Source organism: Coenobita brevimanus, chromosome 93, assembly GCF_032717465.1.
Source record: "Coenobita brevimanus isolate Jiangsu-jjx chromosome 93, ASM3271746v2, whole genome shotgun sequence".
Lineage (NCBI taxonomy): Eukaryota > Metazoa > Arthropoda > Malacostraca > Decapoda > Coenobitidae > Coenobita > Coenobita brevimanus.
The window spans coordinates 49,807,857-49,828,099 of record NC_137046.1 but is presented as its reverse complement, the minus strand read 5'-3'; the positions used below and the strand labels follow the sequence as shown (position 1 = coordinate 49,828,099).

General features: G+C 42.0%; 1 protein-coding gene across 1 annotated transcript in view; it reads left to right on the top strand.

The window, feature by feature from the left end:
* Positions 1-2,231: 2,231 nt before the first annotated feature.
* Positions 2,232-20,243, top strand: part of FRG1 (FSHD region gene 1) — a 55,758-nt gene continuing 37,746 nt past the window's right edge. The window contains exon 1 of the mRNA XM_080282540.1: positions 2,232-2,318. The gene's annotated coding sequence lies outside the window, so the exon portion shown is untranslated. The remainder of the gene's footprint in view (positions 2,319-20,243) is intronic.

The window sequence follows — 20,243 nt, the reverse complement described above, 5'->3', positions numbered from 1 at the left end:
TTTTGAATGGTAGGATTGCTCTCGGCTGTTGCCTGTTGTTTGCATAAGCGAGACAGTCTGTCAAGACATCGTTTAGCTTTTTGACTGCTAGGATTTTTGTCAGTGGAACAAAATTGTCTGGTGTTATCTTAAATAAAAATACAAGTGCCTCTATACAACCGGAGAAATTAACCGATGTCGTTTTTAACAGACTGATTGCCAAGTATTGTCTCATTTGAACAGATTCGTTTAATATTATCCAAATACCTAGACAGTGAAGTGTTAGTCCTCATGATAACCCCTTTAGCTGAACATGAATAATAAATGCTATTCGCTGATCGACTAACTGTGGACTTTCAAACTAGGAGGGTTAAATTCAGCCTTCATTAACCCCTTCACTACCAGGAGGCCCTCCAAAGCTGAATACGGTCGTCTGAACTTAAGAACATAAGAGAGGATAACTGCAGTAGGCCGGATAGTCCATGCTAAGCAGCTCTGAGAAGAGTAACTGAATTACTAGAATGAGATAAGGATAGCAAAGAAGAAGGCTGTCCCCCGCACTCCAAACCCTCCAGCCGAAGCTGGCAGGAAAAAGTCTTAAAGAACACCACGCAGTGTAGAGAAACTGGCGTGGACATTTTACTGGAAAGTTTGAAAGGTGAAAGGATAAAGGTGAAAGGTCTGGTAACAAGAAGAATGAAGTACAAAAGATATTCTCGTAGTGAAAGAGTTTAATAATCATGCGTGATGTACTGAGAGCTGGGAGAAAGCAGAACGTTTTATCTTCACAGTTATGTTGAAACATAAGAAAGACATCCTCGCACTGTTGAGGCTAATTCCACCCTTGCGTCACAGCGTACATGAAGACCTCGGAGACAGCAGAACGTTTTAGAACTATTATTGTGTTAAGTGAAGGGAGGAGAAAACATCCGGTACGAGGTGGGGGGTCGTTGATGAGTAGGGAGGCGGAGACAGATAGGCGGTATCTATCTGTTATCTGTCTATACATTTATGTGTGTATTATTCACATATATGTGTATTTTTGTATGTATGCACCCATTATTCATGTATGTATTTATGTATGTATGTATGTATGTATACTGTATATTGATGTCTACCAACATGTATCACTCAGCCGCTTGGAAAGAGTGCAACGTCATAAGTTGTCCTACTTTTACCTCTCTGTCTATTAGTCAAAATGTTTATCTGTCTCTATCTGTCTGTATGTCGATTTGTTTGTCTGTATCTGTCGATGTACTGTATCTGTCTGTCATTCTGTCTGTCTGTCATTTTAGCCATCTGTTCACATTTTTCTACGGCCATGAAGCTGTACGATTGAACATACAGTCTAGACAATACCCTTATATCGTGGGGGCTGTAGGAGTGTGTTGAATTACCTACTTATATGGTGTATAAATAATATGAATAGATAGACGGATGGATAAACAGGTGACAGACGGAGAGCTCGAGGAGGCCTTATGATGCTTTATAATTCCTCATCCTTTGAATGATATACATACAGTAGATAGATAGATAACAGTTGATTGAGGCCTCATGAGATTTCACTTCCTTAGCGGCTGATTAATAAACACATACATACATACATACATACATACGTGTGTACATACCTACATACATGCTTACATACATACATACAGAGAAACATAATGGTAGAATAGGAGGGGATCAGGGCAAGGTCTTTATGCTGAAAAAAAAAAAAAAAAAGGATATGGAGTCAGCAAAAAGATGTCGCTTCATGAAAAGAAAAATGAACAAAAGAAATCCGTAAACAAGATCAGCTCGTTTCATGACTTCTAGACGTATTACGTATAAAAACTGGCGATCATAGTCAGAGGGAAATACGGAATGAGGAAGGCAGTTTTAGAGTTAATTATTTGCATATATGAAGGGCTAAGAGTACCGATCAACTCATGCATTAGAAGAGTCGGACGTAGAACCGTATTGTAAGTTTTTTTCTTTATAGATGATGAACAGAGGAAGGAAAAACACATTAAATAAAAAAAAATCCATAAACCAGATTATTAGTGCCCACCATTCATTGTAAGATTTCTTAACACCCTTTTCTTGGCGATTTATTTAGCGTATCACACCTTAACCTTCTCTTGAATGTAATTTCTATCGTTTCAGCCACGGCGAAGTTTGCATCAGTAACACACACGAGCATAATCAAGGTAAAATGCGGAATGAATTGCTAAGGAAGAGGTGTTACGGAATACCCCCAAGCCACCCATGAATACGACCCGGTGAGAAAACTTTGCTGCCCCTCCGCGTCCCTGTGAACTGACCTTTGCGTACAGTAGCGGTTGGACGCTATGCTGGTATGGCTTTGTTGACTTTTTAAGCTTCTTGGCCGTTTATCCTTAGCTTATGAGGTGGATCTGCCAGTCTGTGTGTTGTCTGGGTGTTTGTCTGTGTATTTTATTTATCTTTGTCTATCTGTCCTTATCTCTGTGTAATATTCTATCTATCTCTCTTCGTGTTTGCCGGTCTGTCTGTCTCACTTTCTCATATAAATATATATATATATATATATATAAATATATATATATATATATATATATATATATATATATATATATATATATATATGAGAGAGAGACAGAGACAGAGAGAGACAGAGATAGGCACAATCCTACTGTCTGTCTCTGTTTATCATTCACCCTGACACATATCCTTAACCTAGTTTATATTATTTATGGCACGTTTATATTTTCTTTTAAGTTATTTATGCATATGTTGTCGATAATGTAGGCAACCATCACATACATACATACATACACATAAGCACATACATAGCCTACCTCACATTCCTGCATATACTGTAGATGCGTGACATACGACAGTTACTGAAATTTTAGTAGGAAAAAGGAAACAGACCGAGAAAACTAACAACAAAATAACACAATAAATTCAACAAAACGAGTCTCTATAATATCAAATGCAATCCTTGTAATTGTGAATGCATAATTACCTCTTCAGCCCAAGGACGTCATTGTTATTTTCTCGTTGCTGTTGCTAGACGATTAATTATTTTTATATATTTACTTATTGATTATTGCTTAAAAGGTATTTTGTGAAGTGAAAGGGATGGAGATAAGCTATATTAATCCCTGTTCTGCTTGCGTGCTCTCCTAAACCGAATAAAATGGTCTGGTAACAACAAAAATTATGTATGATTGGCGTTCTCGGGCTGAAGTGGTTGAATATATAGGTAAGTGGTGTTTGTAAGTGTTGTGTATTGTATAGTGTATGTTGGTGTTGTATGATGAAGCCATGAATATTGGAAGGGGTCAATGAGTAATGAAAGGATGCGTAACAAATTTCACATGGCAATCTGGTGATAATTCTCCTAGATTTATATTTTCCCTTTTCCTGTTTTTGGATCCTACGCACTTGATGTAGTGCTGCCTACTTCTTTCACCTTTATCATTATTTTTCTGTCTATGTCCTCTTCCTTATCCCGTTTCTTCCATTATTCCGGTCACTTTTTAATACTCTTCTTCCATTTCATGTGGTTCTACACTTAGTGACAAACCTAATGGTATCCTGTAACCCAAGAAACTTTTTAAATGTTGGGTGATAACCATATAACCAAATAACGTGGCTATGTGGATCTTAATATGATGCTCCTGGTAAATGGATTTAGAGACGCAAGTGCGGCGTCCATCCGAGAACCAAAGCTCCACACTTCCCCGCTCCTCGCTGTGTCGAGGGGCTTTCTGCTGCTCGGGAATATTGGTTCACTGCACGGAACGGCCCTACAGGGGCAGTTGCTTGCCTGTGGTTGATGGGTTTTCTCGGTCAGACAGGCCCGGGCTACTCAACAACAACAACAACAACAACAACAACACAGCCATTTAACAGATTGGAAGGTTGGGGTAGGGCGGTGGTGATGATGACAATTAAGATAATAACGATAATGGCGAACGCAATGAGAAAGATGAAAATGACGATTAAGAAACTACTGACGATGAAGATAGGGACAAAGAAAATAATGACTATGAGAATGAAGATAACGACGACTACGATGACGATGATGATGATGATGATGATAATGATAATGATAATGATGATAATGATGACGAGGGCAGTTATGACAACGAACATGGTGAAAACGGGGATGAAAAAAATGACGATACAATGAAGACGATGATGACAAGTCCGGAAGTGGTGCTCGTTTTGGCGGATATGACGTTGAAGAGACGGAAATCGACAGCTGAGAGAGAGAGAGAGAGAGAGAGAGAGAGAGAGAGAGAGAGAGAGAAGCTAATGCAGAGGAAAGAAGTAGAAAGTGTAATAGATTAACTTCCTGGAGGCTAATTATCGACTTTGCACATTTTTTCGCTAAAGTCAGATTATTTTCCTGCACTCAAGGGAGCCACAGGGCAAGAGGAATATTCAAAGCCACCACATTTGATCCTTTGGCTGAAAATTACAGGGATTCGTATTAAAGTCCTGCTTACGAGGGACGATTTTATTCAGCAGAAAGAAATTCGCAGTGGATAAAGACAACGTAATTTTCCTCTTATCCTTCCCATTTCTTGCCCTTATTCTTGACCTTTTTCGCCTTATTTTTGCTCTTTATTTTGGCTTTATTCTTGCATCCTTTTCCTCCCTTATTATTGCCCTTCTTGCCCTTATTCTTACGCTTTTTGTCCTCATTGCTCTCATTCTTGCCCTTATTCTTGTTTCTTCTTGCTCTTAGCTTTCCTTCTTCGTGCCCATACTGTTGCTTCTTGCCCATTTCTAGTCCTACCTGTCCATATGCATCCTTCTTTTTGCCCGTCCTGCCCGTGTTCTTCGTCTTATTATTGTTCCTTTTGCCTTTATTCTTGCCGATATTTTTGCTCCCTAGTGACGTCCTCTTCACCTAATCTTTCTTGTTTCTGATTGTTATACTGAGCTTAGGAGAGACCTCTATAACTTTTAGTCATGCTTTGTGTCCCGCCAAGAGTTTAAATGTTCATTATTAAACAAATCTAATTCAGAATGAAAATAATATCTACACAGACGTATCAGCGTAATTTTGGAAGATACAGTAAAAGAGAATCGACAGTTATAGAAGTACTGTAATTAAATAGAATTATTATAGGTATGGAAGCAGTATAATGAAAGATTCAGTTATGGAAATTATGTAATGAATAAGAATCATCATAACTATGAGAGAAATAATAACAAGAATCAAAATAAATATGGAAGATATATAATAAGCTAGAATCAACATATATATATCTGTATGGAAGTACTATAATAAAAGAAGTATAAGTGTGGAAGTAATAAGGAAGAAATCAGCGTACATATGGAAGTAATACAGTAAAAAACAAAATATAAAAATAAAGCCTCCTATTCAATACATGATTTAATAGTTCAGATTTTGGGCGGGAAACTTTGGTCTGCAATAATGTCAGCCAAAGTTTATAAAGGGAAAAGTTCAGCTTATTGATTCAGTCTCACCGATACGTTATTTTTACTTTTACCCCATCGCCACTAGGAAGAATTTCGTGTTTTTTTATTTTGACTAACGACGGACGAGTATATTTAGCTCTGGAGAAATCCCTCGAGGTGGAGAGATTAAGCCCTCCAGGACGATTGGTCTGTAAAAAAATCGTTTGGTGGTATAGTACAAATACAGTAATAAAGATACCAGTATTCTGAAAAGGCTAGTGGAGTGTTCCGAACTTCCTTCAGTCCATCTGTTCTCCTTTAAGTTGACTAAAATCGTTTGGCGACAGAAAGCATTTTAACGTACCACCACGTATTCATGTGATCCTTATCTATATATTCATCTGTTCACCAGCAGTCACCATACAGCCTCGCCACACCTGGCCCAGACGCAGGTGGGGTTAACCGTCCATTAGATTCTTATTAAGAAAGGTTAAACCGGATTAAACTCGGCGGCTAGGAGGGGTTAGCCGTCCATTAGATCCTTACTAAGAAAAGGGTTAAACTGGATGAAACTCGACGGCTAACTCAGGCAGCCGGATATTAAAAGCAAAGACGCCCACACCGGGTCAGCTCACGTCACACGGCGGTATGCTCGTGCGGTGAGGAAACGTACTGACACCTCTTCCTTACCGGTTTATATCTGATTCTGCTCCGTTGCTATATTATTGTGTGTTATTCATGCAATCTGTGTCGATATTAAAACTATGTAAGAAGCAAAAACTAGGAGATTGATGGGGAGTTTGGAAAATGAATCGTTAAGGAAGAGTGCTATAGGGAGCCTCGTTACTCGACAAGATACGGACCACACACACACACACACACACACACACACACACACACACACACACACACACACACACACACACACACACACACACCACACACACACACACACACACACACACCACTGTCTATCCTTGTACACGTTGCTTGTTGTAAGTTATCATTAATATAGAACCTACTGCACCAATACTGTTTATGTTGTACTGTGTGGCAGAGCAAGAAGAAAAAATTATTATCACCAACAGGATGAATTGTAAAAGACGTCGTACTGAAAGGGTTGTCACATAGTTCTAGATTCTCTAGAATATTGGTTATAAAGACTTACCTACATTATTATTATTATTATTATTATTATTATTATTATTATTATTATTATTATTATCAAAATAATCGTTTTTATTATTCATCTTTAATTATTTTTCTCCTTCTCGCACTTTCTTACTCAGGTTATAAGAACATAAGAACATAAGAAGAGAGGATAACTGCAGTAGGCCGGTTGGCCCATGCTAGGCAGCTCCTAGAAGAGTAACTGAACTACTAGAATGAGATAAGGATAGCAAAGAAGAAGGCTCTCCCCCGCCCTCCAAACCCTCCAGCCGAAGCCGGCAGGAAAAAGTCAGAAAGAACACCACGCCGTATAGAAAAACTGGCGTGGACATTTTACAGGAAAGTGTGAAAGGAGAATAGAGACTATGTCGGGGGCAGGATGTGTGTAATCTGTTGCCTATCGTGGGCGTCACACTCCAGCCTTGTTTCCGTTCCTGTAGGTGCCGTGCTTCCTACCAAAATCATATCACGTCTACATCACTGCGTCACAGCCGTTAGGTCCACAGATAAGATAATGAAAACCAGGCAATTATTTCACAACTTAAACATTATGTTGTAGTTGCATGAAATTCGATGAGTTTAGTTATTAGATGAGGGGATTGAGTCTTCTTGGTTACTATATTCACTCTGACTAGACGTAAAATTGCCCTCTCTCCATCTTGAATGCTGAGCTGCAACAAGAAATGAACCTTACAATTATGGCGCTGTGCATGAGGAAGTGTGATGGAAAGGACGCAGGACTGTAATATTGCCTTATTCTGTCAAGGAGTTACGGCGAAATAAATTGCAAAAGCGCGAACATCGCCATCAAGTTAAAGTGAATGAATTACAGGTATATTAAAGTTGATCCTTCAGTCTAACCACACTTTGCAGCGAACTGAGGTGAAGGGGCTTAGTAATGTATACGAGATTAGAATAAATACAATATGTCATCATTATCATCACTACTCTACAACCGGTGCGTCCTGAGAAATGGTACTATAATACAGGTGAGTATATAGCTTGGGTATTTACAAGTGAATGAACAGATAGTGGTTACATTCGAACGGGCGCAGATTGTGTTCCTTCATACAGCCATTTACCTTAATTACCTCACAACCAATACGTCCACAGATAAGATACTGTCAGCCAGGCAAATATTTCACATGGGTATTTACCTCTAGAAGTGGAGAAACGGAAATGGGGGGGGGGGCATTCGAACGAGCTTAGAGAATGTTCTTCCTTATCAGCCGCCACTACCATCACAATTACCCAGCAACTATAGTGTGTCCGCAGATAAGGTAATAAAAGCCAGATAAATATTTCACACAGGTACATTATCTATATAAGAAGAAAAAATATTATGAGAACATTCGAGTGTGCTTAGCCAAGTGACTCAATCTTCATTATTACAACAAAACCATACTCACATTGTATTGTTTAACTGTATTATTTGCGGGTGTAATCCAAGCAAATATTACACATTATATCTCTGGTAATGAGGAAATCCATGGAGGTTTATAGAGCATTCGAACACGCATTCTCATTTTTTCTCATCACGTCTACCATCACTACACGTCAAAACCACAGATAGACATTTGCACACTACCCTCTCTGAGTCATCTCTGCAAATGAAGGATGTAAGGTATAGCGCATTCGAATGACCTTTTAGTTCGACATGGGCTGCATTTACGTGGACGGGTTTAGTAAAGGGGAGATCCAAGCATATTTTTGGCTATTGATGACCGAAATGCTTGTGGTAAAAATGTAGTGGAAACTCCACGTTGTACTATGCAACAGCTAAATGCAAAGGTTTGATCAGAGGGGTAAGTTTAAAAATGAAGATACTGGAGAAGCATTTTATATGTTGTGAGTTATTATTTTTCTTTTAGGGAGGAGAGGGGGGAGAAGCCGGGAAATGCGGCAGTGCTGAAAAAGGGGGAAGTCAAGACAACCCCTCATTGGATCAGTCAGTGGGTTTGGCATCTCCTAGATGCACTGACTCTCATGTCCAACACCATCGTCGCCACCACTGATATTCACACACATGCACTGACTGTATGCATGTGTTTTGATTTCACAGTGGCGTGAAATATTCAAATGGAAGAATCATACCTAGAAATGCAAGTGGTGTATAATGAGATGATACAATTCCAGGTCGGCCTAAAATCGTTGCATATTCTCCGCAAGCAGAATATGTGTGTTGTGGCGAAATAATTCTTCCTGTAAACATATCCTGTATCACTCTTACGTCTATCACCACTATCACTACCATCAATATTTACACACGTACAGAATTGCGGGCATATATTACAGACACGGATTCAGTTCTAGGGATGAGAAAACTAAGGCAAAGTAATCGGCTGAGTTTGCATATCATTTTATTTATCAAGTTGTGTAGATACTCGCGCACATTTAGCAGCATTGTGGCATCTTTACAGCCGTGTTCTGGACAGTCATTTTTATCCAGCGGCAATCTACTTACTTGAAAGCGAGTTAACCGATATTTTGTATGAATCTGGTTTGTGGGCTGCTGTAATAATTGGACGCACTTACCTCCATGTCATCGCTCTGAGTAGCCGAATCTGTATCACCTGACTCTTTCATTGTAAACAGTACCTGAGTTCATGTAAACTTTCTTATCCCATAGACATTAAAGCTAAGTGCGTATCTTTTACTCGTTCTGTGGACAAAGCCGAGATCGCATTAACACACACACACACACACACACACACACACACACACACACACACACACACACACACACACACACACACACACACACACACACACACACACACACAAATCCATGTAAGTTCCGCGTGACCAAGGTGACGTCACTTTTTTTATTCTTGCTACTTTCAGATGGATTTATTGATTTTAGAAGGAACTTGTCGAACTGAAAGAGTTGGATATAATCTTCATACACCCCTTCAAGGTAGCAATAAATAAATGGATAAATTAGTTAATAAATAAATAAATAAACAAAAGGATGTCATCGGAAGGAAGATTTTGATACCACCATAACTGTATCATCCAACTCGTACCTCAAAGTCGCCGAATTCGTATCAGCCAACTCTTCCCGTAAACAAAGTGGCCGAGTTCGTATACAGTTTTGATATTTTTGCCCCTTTCACGGTGTTGTATTTATGAATGTATTTTTTATGCTTTTCCTGTGAGGACTAGGGTTTCGGGTGAAGTGAGTGAGTTTGTTTCCTGTGTGGGGGGTGAGCGAATAGGGCTTTGTTTATACGGCAGGATGGAAGTGTAGGATGATGATGATGCGGAGGAGGAGAAAGAGAATGATGACGGTGATGATGATCAGGAGAAAGAGGAGGAGGATGGGTGGTGATGATGATGGTGATGGTGATGATGATGATGAGGAGGAGGAGGATGACGAAGAGGAGAATAATGACGATAAGATGGAAAAGATGAGATAGAAGTGCAGGAGCAGAAGGAGAAGAATGGTGATGAGGATGATGACCTCAGAGGAAGTGGTGGGTGGAACGTGCGGGAAGTTGGTGTCAGATAACATTAATAAAGGAATAGTTAGAGTGATTAGGGGGAAAAGAGAGAGAGAGAGAGAGAGAGAGAGAGAGAGAGAGAGAGAGAGAGAGAGAGAGAGAGAGAGAGAGAGAGAGAGAGGGAGGGAGGGAGGGAGGAGGAAGACTGCAACAAACAAGAAAGAGAGAGCCAAAGATAGAATAACATACACCCCAGTAAACACGGCTCATGAGTCTGTTAACATTGCACGAGAGAGAGAGAGAGAGAGGTCATCATTTTTCTGTGGAGGAAAGAGCCAGCAAACATGAAACGGGGGATATTAATAACAAATTTGAAAAAACGAAAATATTACAGCAAAAATATATATAAATATATATAGTTAGCGATTGTGAGACAGGCTGAAAGAGCAAAAAATGACAGTTATCGACTAGGAAAGTTGGCGAAAGTGAAGCGGTTTATCAAAGGGAAAACGAAAAAAAAAAAAATTGTGCTGAGCGAATATTACACAGCATATAACGATGGCGAAAGAAAATTAAACAATGAGCGACGATATAAGTCATCCAAAAAGGTGATGGGATGGAAAGTGAAACAGGGACCGGTAGGAAGGAGAAAGTGTGGGTCTGGGAGGGGGTGGGGGAGGGGGAAAGCTAGAGAGATTATGGAAGTAAAGAAAGTTGGGTAGGGGGAGGAAGGGAGGGATACACAGGGAGGGGAGAGAAAGGGGGGAGGGAGAAGGGGAAGGGTTGGATGAGCAGGAGGGGAGCTAGAGAGAGATTGAGGAAGTAAAGAAAGTTGGGTTGGGGTGGATGGGGTGAGACAGGGGGTAAGGGGAGGGGAAAGAGGGGAGAGGAATGGGTGTGGGGGGTTACTCAATCACCAACTGTTTTTCAAGCTATATACCACCTAAGGGAAGCAGCATGAAAGATACGGGGGAAAATATCGAGAACGACGACAATTAAAAAAAAAAAAAGTAGGCAGCAGAACGAATATGCAAATACTGACACCTAGAACCACTATATACCAGTACACACACACACACACACACACACACACACACACACACACACACACACACACACACACACGCAGCTCACGGGAAGTAAAGTGTCATGAAAATTAAATGAACACCCTATATGTAAAGGGTGAACCTGCACTACACACGTACCATACTCTTCCACTATTTTTCCTTTTTCCCCGCTGGCCCTTCTCTGTCCATCCCTTTCTTTCTTCGTACTGGAGAGAGAGAGAGAGAGAGAGAGAGAGAGAGAGTAGAGGAAGATTGATTCAGTAAATATAGGGGAGTATGTATGTGTATATTGTAACGGTCGGCTTGCATACTGTACACCAAAAGGGAGTGAGAGCAGAAGACACCTACACACCTACACCATAACACTGTCTACCGTCAATACACTGGCTCCTGTTTCACTGTCTCTAGCTTTTATCTGTCCTAATTGTTTTGTAGTTCTTCTTTGGCTTTATACATTTTTTGACGAGACGGAATATTATGATTACATTTTTGCGGTGACCTACAGTCTCTCTCTCTCTCTCTCTCTCTCTCTCTCTCTCTCTCTCTCTCTCTCTCCCCAGCCGAAACAATCAGAAAAAAAAAAGTGAGAAGAAAAACCATGCGGCACAGAAAAACTGGTATGTAAATTTATAGAAAAGGTTGGAGGGAAAATATATTACCGTTCCGGAATCTCAAAAACAAAATCGTAAAAAAAATTCTGTTCCGGGTGTAAGGAAGTTGGGTGGAGAGGGAAGAGGAAGAAAGAGGGACGGGCAGAGAGGGAGGGGGAATCTGATAGGAGGGAGAGGGGGAGGGGGATGAGGAAGAGGGGTGGGGAGGGATTTGGGACATGGATGGGAAGGGAGGAGAAGGAAGGAGTGGAATAGTGAGACAGGAAAGGAACACTAGGGGAGGGAGGGAGTGAGAGGGGGAGAGAGAAACCGTGAAGGTGAGGGGACGGGGGAAGAGGAGGAGGAGTGAGGGAAGGGGAGGGAAAGAAGCCATGAATATGAGAGGAAGAGGAAAGAGGAGAAGAAGGGAGAACAGAAATGAAGGTGTAGGAAAGAGGGGCAAGAGGGTGGCAGGGCAGAGAGGTGAGGGAGTTCAGTGGAAGTTGTGAGATTTTTTAGAAGTAAAGAAAGTTGAGTTAGGGCGACCGAGAGATGGGGTGGGGAAGGACGAGAAGGGAGGGGAGGAGGGGAGGGAGAGGGAGAGGGAAGAGAAGGGAAGGGGAGAATGGATAGTTTGAGGGGAGGGGAAGGAAAATATGGGAGAGGAGAAGTGGAAGAGGAGGGAGAGAGTGGAAAGGAAGATAAAGAAGTGGACGGGGGGAAAAGAGAGAGGGAGAGTGAAAACGAAGTTAGAGGGAAGGAGAATAAGATGGGAGGAGTAACTGGAAGTAGAGGGAAGGGAGTGGTGGAGGAAAGAAGAGGGGAAGTTGAGAGAGAAAGAAAAGAAAGATAGTGGAGTGGATGGAGGGAGGAGAGAGAGGGAAGGAGAAAAAAAACAAGAGAGAGAGAAGATGAGGAGATGGAGGAGTAAATGGAGGAAGAAAGGAGAGACGGACGGAGAGAAGAGGGAAGGGACTGGCGGAGGGAAGAGGGGAAGTAGAAAGACGAGCTAGGAAGATAGAGAGAAGGCAGAGAAGAGTAGAGAGAGGTGGAGAAAAGGAAGAAGAGAGGGAGGAGAGGAGAGATGAAAAGAAGAGTTTGGGTGAGACGAAGAGCAAAGGGAGGTGGAAAAAAGTGAGAGGTTGAGGGAAGAATATAGGTTCAGGGATAGAGTGAAGGTAACGGTGAGGAGGGAGGAGAGAGGATAGGATTACCGGGAGGGGAGGGGAGGGGAGACGAAGGGGGGGAAGGGTGAGGTGAAGGGGGCAGGAGAATAGGGGAAGGGTGAAGGACAGACAGGAGGAGAAGGGGGATGAAGGTGAGACAAGGGGGGTGTAGGGACAAAGGGAGAGATACAACAGGGGGATGAGGGATGAGGGTGAGGGTAGACAAGACGAAGAAGGGCTGAGAGGGAGGAGACGAGAGAGGGAGAGAGGAAAGGAAGGGAAATAAAGGGGAGACAAGAGGGACAGGGAGAGGGGAAGGAGGGAAGGTTTAGAGAAGGCAGGAGGGGGGAGTACTGAAGTCACGGAAATCGTAAGAATGTCGACATAAGAAAGGATGATAACTGCTGTAAGCCACTTAGTCCGTACCAGCCACCTTCTTTCTTATATTTCTTACTCATCCTCATCCTCATCCTCGTCGTATTATTATTATTATTATTGTTGTTATTATTATTATTATTATTATTATTATTATTATTATTATTATTATTATTGCATCGGCGCGCACGATAATGCAAGCGGGTATTGCTTTACTCAGAATGTGTTTGTTTGTTTGTTTCACTGTTTCTTTGTTTGTTTGTTTGTCCATCTGTCTATCTGCCTGTCTGTCTGGGCAAAATAACGCAAATATTTTGTATCCGATTTTAATGAAGCTTGAGGGAAAAGTTGACCAAAAGCCAAGGGATTCACCTTTTGTTTTTTAGAGCAATAGATCAACGGTCAAGATCACATGGCAAGATCAGTTTAAACAGCTCTGATCCGACTGAGACCAAAATTGATGGAAGGGTTGAAGGTAAAGAAAGGACGAAAGGATTCGATTTTTAAACTACTCAGTCAAAGGTCAAGGTCACAGAGAATGGTCAGAGTCTGACCCTTGTGTGTCAGTATGTGAACAGAATAACTAAAACAAAATTAGTGGCTGAGGATCTGCCAGGTTGCTCAGTTGCTTTTGAAAACAGTAGATCAAAGGTCAAGATCATAAGATAAGGTCAACTTAAACAACTGTTATTCGAAATGAACCAAACATTGTGATAATCTTTAGGATAAAGTAAGGGTGAAGGAACTTGACTGTGAGAAAATTCCGTCAGCTGAAGGTCACAGGGCAAGTTTAAATGTCCGACTCTATAACTCAGTTTTGATTCGATTTGGCCCAGACTGAGGCTCAGCCAGGGATGAAGGTTTGGCGATTCTGAGTACAACAGGCCAAAAGCCACGGTCATAGGGCAAGGTCAACTCAAACAATTTTGATCCGAATTAGGCCCACCTTGGTGGAAGTGTTGAGGATCAGGTAAAAATTAAGTATTTCGATTTTGAGAAACTGTCGAAGGTCATGGTCAGAGGGCAAAGCCAAATACTCAGCTCTCTCTCCATTTGTAGGGCGCAGGTGTTCTTTCTTGTTATTACTTAATCATTATCTTCCTATTTCTCTTCATTTTCTTCTCTTACAAATTTCAGAACTGTAAGTTACGTGGACACTTCTTACTTGTAGGATATCGTGAAACACCAAGTAGCCTACGTGAGAGCGACGCGTGCTTCCTTTACTGTTGTTCTTCTGGCTATACAAAACTTTAAATTATATCATCGTCACGCACATATCGATCAATCAACAACACCCATCTTCACAAGTTGTATTTCCCTCGCCTTGCCCCACCACCCACCACCATCACCTCCACTCACTCCAACCTTTTTCCAACCTCCTACCATCACTTACTGTATGGGAGAAATCTAACACACACACACACACACACACACACACACACACACACACACACACACACACACACACACACACACACACACACACACACACACACACACACACACACACACACATCGTCCATTACCTCTTACCTTTGACAAACACCTCACTGGCCTACATTCACCGCCCATCATCGTAACTCCTTCAGTCCTCTGGCGCAGGTTTCATTTTATTCTTGCTTTCTCTGGACGATTTTTAGTCGGCTTAGGAAACCGCGTAATAAAGGCTGTATCTAACCCCTCCTATCAGAAAAGTATATCCAGATCCGACTCTAATCGTCTGGAGGTAGCAAGAAAAAAACAGTCCTGGTCGGTTCGGCCGTACGTCATTTAGGCCGTAACGTCCAACTGGCAAAGGGCCCAATCGCCTAACGGCCTAAACAGCCTAAATAACCAAACATCATCATGTCTGAGGCTAAATAAAATCGTCTGGAAGTAGCAATAATGGACCAGTATAATACATCCAATCCTAGGAAGAGAAAAGCTAACCCCTTTAGTTCGATGGCGTACTTTTTTTTATGCTTGTTTTCTCCTCACAGTTTCTTTTGAATAAGAGAGGATTCTTGGACATGAGGGGTTAAATATAGCCTTAATTAACCTCTTCATACGAAAAAAAAAATCCTGGTTAAGTTGAATAAAACCTTAAGAACACTGGATGATAGCTGGAAAAGTTGAGAGTAAAGTTGTCGGGAAGCTACAGGAGGTTTGATGGTGACAGTATTTGCACCTCCAGGCACGTTTGACTCTCCCTCAGCTGAATAAGATCTGGTTTTAGCCAGAGCGGATTGCTAGAGCTGTCCCGGCCATGCGAGGGCTTATGAGCCAGAATAAAATAAAAACACGAGGAAGAACACGCTTCCTGACTCGATGGTTTTCTTCTTCTGCATAAACAGGTTTGATCTGGGTAGGAAAAAGTTGACTGAGTTGATGTGCGTAATAGCTCTGCACACACACACACACACACACACACACACACACACACACACACACACACACACAGTAAGCTCCAGTGCCACTCCTATGTAGTGCGTCTGGCGTACTACTGACAGAAGGGAAAGTTCAAATGAGACAGGCTAGGCACATGATCCATGTATTGTGATTCAGAGCAGCCCCATCCACCACGCGTGTATTGTGCTGAAGGGCTGGGGGCTGGGGCAGGGTACTAATGACTGGATCAAGGACATTTACCTCTACCTGTTGTGTTTAAGTTCTTTGGTATTGTCATCATTGCCCGTATCTTCATTAGCTGTATGTGTCGTCCATCTTAACTTGGCAGAGATTTTCGTCTTTTAGCAACTTATTTCACGCCGCTCACTGGCCTGATAAGGCAGTGTTACTGATCTGCGTCCTTTATAACTTCTTCATGACTGGCACCATATTCTTGTGTTAGTCTCTTGTTGCAATTGTGCATCAAAACGGAGAGATGGCAGTTTTTAGGCTAAGCTAAGTGGACAGAGTATAATAGCAGTAGTAGTAGTAGTAGTAAGTGTTTTGTTATTGTTGTTACTGCTGCTGCTATATTAGCAATATTAATAGTATCTTTGTTCGGTTAGGGCTTGGCGATGGTTTAATACAAAACTATTTTTCTTGTACTAAAACAAGAAAGCAAGTACTCGCCGTCTTTTATACTATGCATCTCATGACGCAAGTAAAAAAAACATTTTTCGTGTGTAAATGGTCAGATGGATTTACATAAACACTCCGCTGCAGTGCGTAACAGGAAACTTTATACCAAAAACGTGCATTAATCCCTCCCTTCACCAGTGCCAGCCTTGTGAGTGGCCCAGTCAGCAATGACCCCACGCCACTTGACCTGGCAGTTTTCTTGTCTCGCTCAGATTACCACCTGTGCAACGGGAAGGTCAGGAGCACCGGGTGGCGGGTCATGGAGAAGCTCCGGTGTATCAGTCTATATCTATTTCCCTGTCTATCTGTCTGTCTATTTGTCTAGTAATCTGTCTAAATGTTTATCTGTCTGTCTCAATGTGTCTATCTGTCTGTCTGTATGTATGTATGTCATCATCAGAGGGTGCTGGGTCAGGGAGGTCATGTGTGTTTCCTCACATTACACTAACTGCAAACTCTTGATGCTAAAACAACGGCCATATTCAAATATTCTTATGCCAGCTGCTTGACTCAGACATTCTTATACTGTAACAACAGTGAAAAGACAAGTGGTGTGTTTTGGTTCAAGGAGGATGTTATGTAAAAAATATTTAAATCACTTTACATATATGTTCACATTATATTATGCAATCGTAACACCAAATCGGAGAAATAAGTGATAATAATTGCCCATAATGCGTTTGGGTGCGTGGAGCTTGTTGTGTTGAATATGACGAATTTAAAGCAACCCATCTAAATTTTTTCATTCCATCATACCACCAAACAGCTTCTGTAAACAACAACAACAAAACAACAACAACAACAATAACAATCATCATCATCAGCATCATCATCAGTTTATGTCAATAGTGTGTTGTGGTATTTATTATTAGCCAGGTCCTTGATTCACAAACTTATGATTATTTCCCGTCGTAACTAAGACTTTTTATATAGAAGAGAAAAACAAAAACAAAAGTTCATAATCTTAGCACTTCTCTTGTTCTGCCAGATAAAAAATTAATAAATAAATAGAATAAAAAGCATATCCTATTGACGAGGAAAAAAGAATCATGTCATTTTATAAGTGTCCAAGGTTAGATATTGTTTTCCCAGTGAAGGGCAAGAGAGAATGCAGCATCCTCCAGCATCTCTTTGGTCTTCCTTCAGTAACAGATCTGAAGTACGAGAGAAAAAGTGTCCTTCGTAATATATTTCACAATCAACCTGGAACTACACCTGCATCTACCTTTGTTAAATCTCCTTTGCCTTAGCGAGACCTGTGCTGTTGACGCATCTCTCTCTTTCTCTCTGTCTCTCTCTCTGAAATCCGTTGACGTATTTTGTTTTATGTATGCTTCACCCAGACGATTTTATTCAGGTTAGGAGAGACTTTTCGGACCTGAGGTGTTTGATACAGTCTTCATTAACTCCTTCACCAAACCTGAAGAAAATTGTCTGTAAGTAACAAGAACAGAAGAATCGTCAAAAAAAAGTGAAGATTTTTTTATGCACACTTCCCCAGACCGACATTGTAAGTCTTCTCGATCTTAGCAACGAGACCTTTGTTGCAGGGCCGGATTTCTGTGTGTGTGTGTGTGTGTGTGTGTGTGTGTGTGTGTATTTGTGTGGGTCAGATGGGGCACGGCAGCTTTCCATATATGATGATGGGGGTTGGGTTGGGTTGAGTGGGGGTGATGGGGAGGTTGGCAATATAACTCCAACTCTTCTGTGATACTGATCTTCATTGTATGTGTAATACTGGTGTCCCTCCCTCATCATACGCTAATCCTTTGTGTGTCATGGAGTTTTATTTGAGTTTAGTCTGTTTATCTCAGGAACAAACTCTCATGCTGAAGGGATTAATGAAGGCTACAGTTCGGAAAAATCCCTCCTTAGCTGAGTAAAATCGTCCAGAAGTACAGAGAATTAAAGTTGTCATCGTAGTGAAGGGGTAAAGGAGGGTGCCTCTTAAATCCTTCACCACATATTTCCTAAGGTGAATAACATCACCTGACGTGAGCCAGAGCAAAATAGAAAAAGAAAGTCTCCCCTTGGTTAACTCGTTTATTATAATGACGCCTTTTATTCTGCATTCATACAACTACAAGACGGTTTTATTCATTGTATAGGAGACGTCTTGTAGAAAAGGATTAATAATGGCTATAAGCACACACATGGATGAAAGAATAACAGAAAAAGGAGGTCAGAGAAAAACAGATCCAGGGCATGTGAAAGTAAAAAATCATACGAGCGATGAGGAGTGGAGAATGTTGGCAATAAAATGACAAGCTTACTGTACCTGACAACATATCTCACTCTGGCTGACGTGCGTATAAAGAGCCACATGACTGCTTCGAACCCAGGACCGCTCAACTGGGACACCAGGGAATCACTATCATTCTCCCCTCCCCCCAACTCCAACCTCCACTCCTACCCCCACCCTCTTCGCCGCCGCTCCACCCGTCCAGAAATAGGAGCAGTGGAGATGAAAAGGGGAGGGAAGGAAGGGAAGAGGATGAGAGGTGTTTTTGTTGATGATGATGATGATGATGATGGGAGGGAAGCATAACGGAGAGGAGAGAAGGTAGAGGGGAGAGGAAGAAGGGAAGGGGAGAGGAGCGGGAACTTGAGGAGGTGAGAGAAGAGAAGGGAAGAAGAAGAAAGGGGAGGGGAGAGCAGGTGACGAGAGAGGAGGAGATAAGGGAAGGGGTGAGAGGATTTGTGGGGAGAGACGGTGATGGGAGAGAACATGATGAAAGAGGAGGAACGTGACAGGTGACGATGAGACAAAAGAGAAGAGAGGTGAGGTGAGTGGGAGGGGAATAAAGGGAGGATTGACTTAGCATTCCATTCACCACCACTATAATATAAAGATTCACTAACACCTTCAGAGTCATATATTCACCTTCGGCTAAATAAAATCGTCTGGCTTCAGCTGGAGCAGAAAGCCGGCACTAGAGCAGTCACGGCCGTGGGAGGGACAGTGGTGATAGTCCTAACATTCAAGCTCCCATAACTCTCCAGTGAACTCCAACATTCTATTCTGATGTCCTTTGATGATCACATATCGCAAGATCAGCACGTGACGGAGAAGTGAAGGAGGATGACGAGAGGGTGGAAGGGAGGAGAGGGGAGGAGGAAGTGAGGGAGCAGAAAGGAGGGGAAGGGAGAGGTAGAGTGAGAAGTGAGAAGGAAAACGGGAGAGTGGAGGAGGGTGAGAGGAGGGAAGGGAAGAGGAAGAATTGCGAGCTTAGGTGAAGAAAGATGAGGTGAGGTGAGGCGGGGTGGGGTGGGGGGTTGTGAAAGTGTGGTGGAGGTGGAGGTAGGCTAGTATGAGCGATGTGATAGTGGTGGTGTGGGTTGCATGTGTCTGATGGGAGCCGCGTCAGTGCGTCGTGCATGCAGTCCTGCCACACACACACACACACACACACACACACACACACACACACACACACACACACACACACACACACACACACACACACACACACACACACACACACACACCTTTGCTATCCTTATCTCATTCTAGTAGTTCAGTTACTCTTCTAGGAGCTACCTAGCATGGGCCAACCGGCTTACTGCAGTTATCCTCTCTTCTTATCTTCTTGTGTGTGTGTGTGTGTGTGTGTGTGTGTGTGTGTGTGTGTGTGTGTGTGTGTGTGTGTGTGTGTGTGTGTGTGTGTGTGTGTGTGTGTGTGTGTGTGTGTTTTATGTATTAGTAGATAAATAGATAGACATATAGATAGATAGACACTGACTGTCAGTAGCACACTCTACTTCCCATGTACACTACTTCTTTCCCTGCTTGCACCCACTCTGCTTTCTACACTCTGCACCTTAATACCACCTTCCACGGCGGGTGAGTGAGGTGATGTGAGGACTGTGCGTGAGAGCGAGACAGGCAGACATTATATCATCCCGTACACCATAGTTAGCGTGTCGTCTCCAGTGTCACTCAGGTATTCGGGACGGGCATGGGATGTAGACCAAGACCAA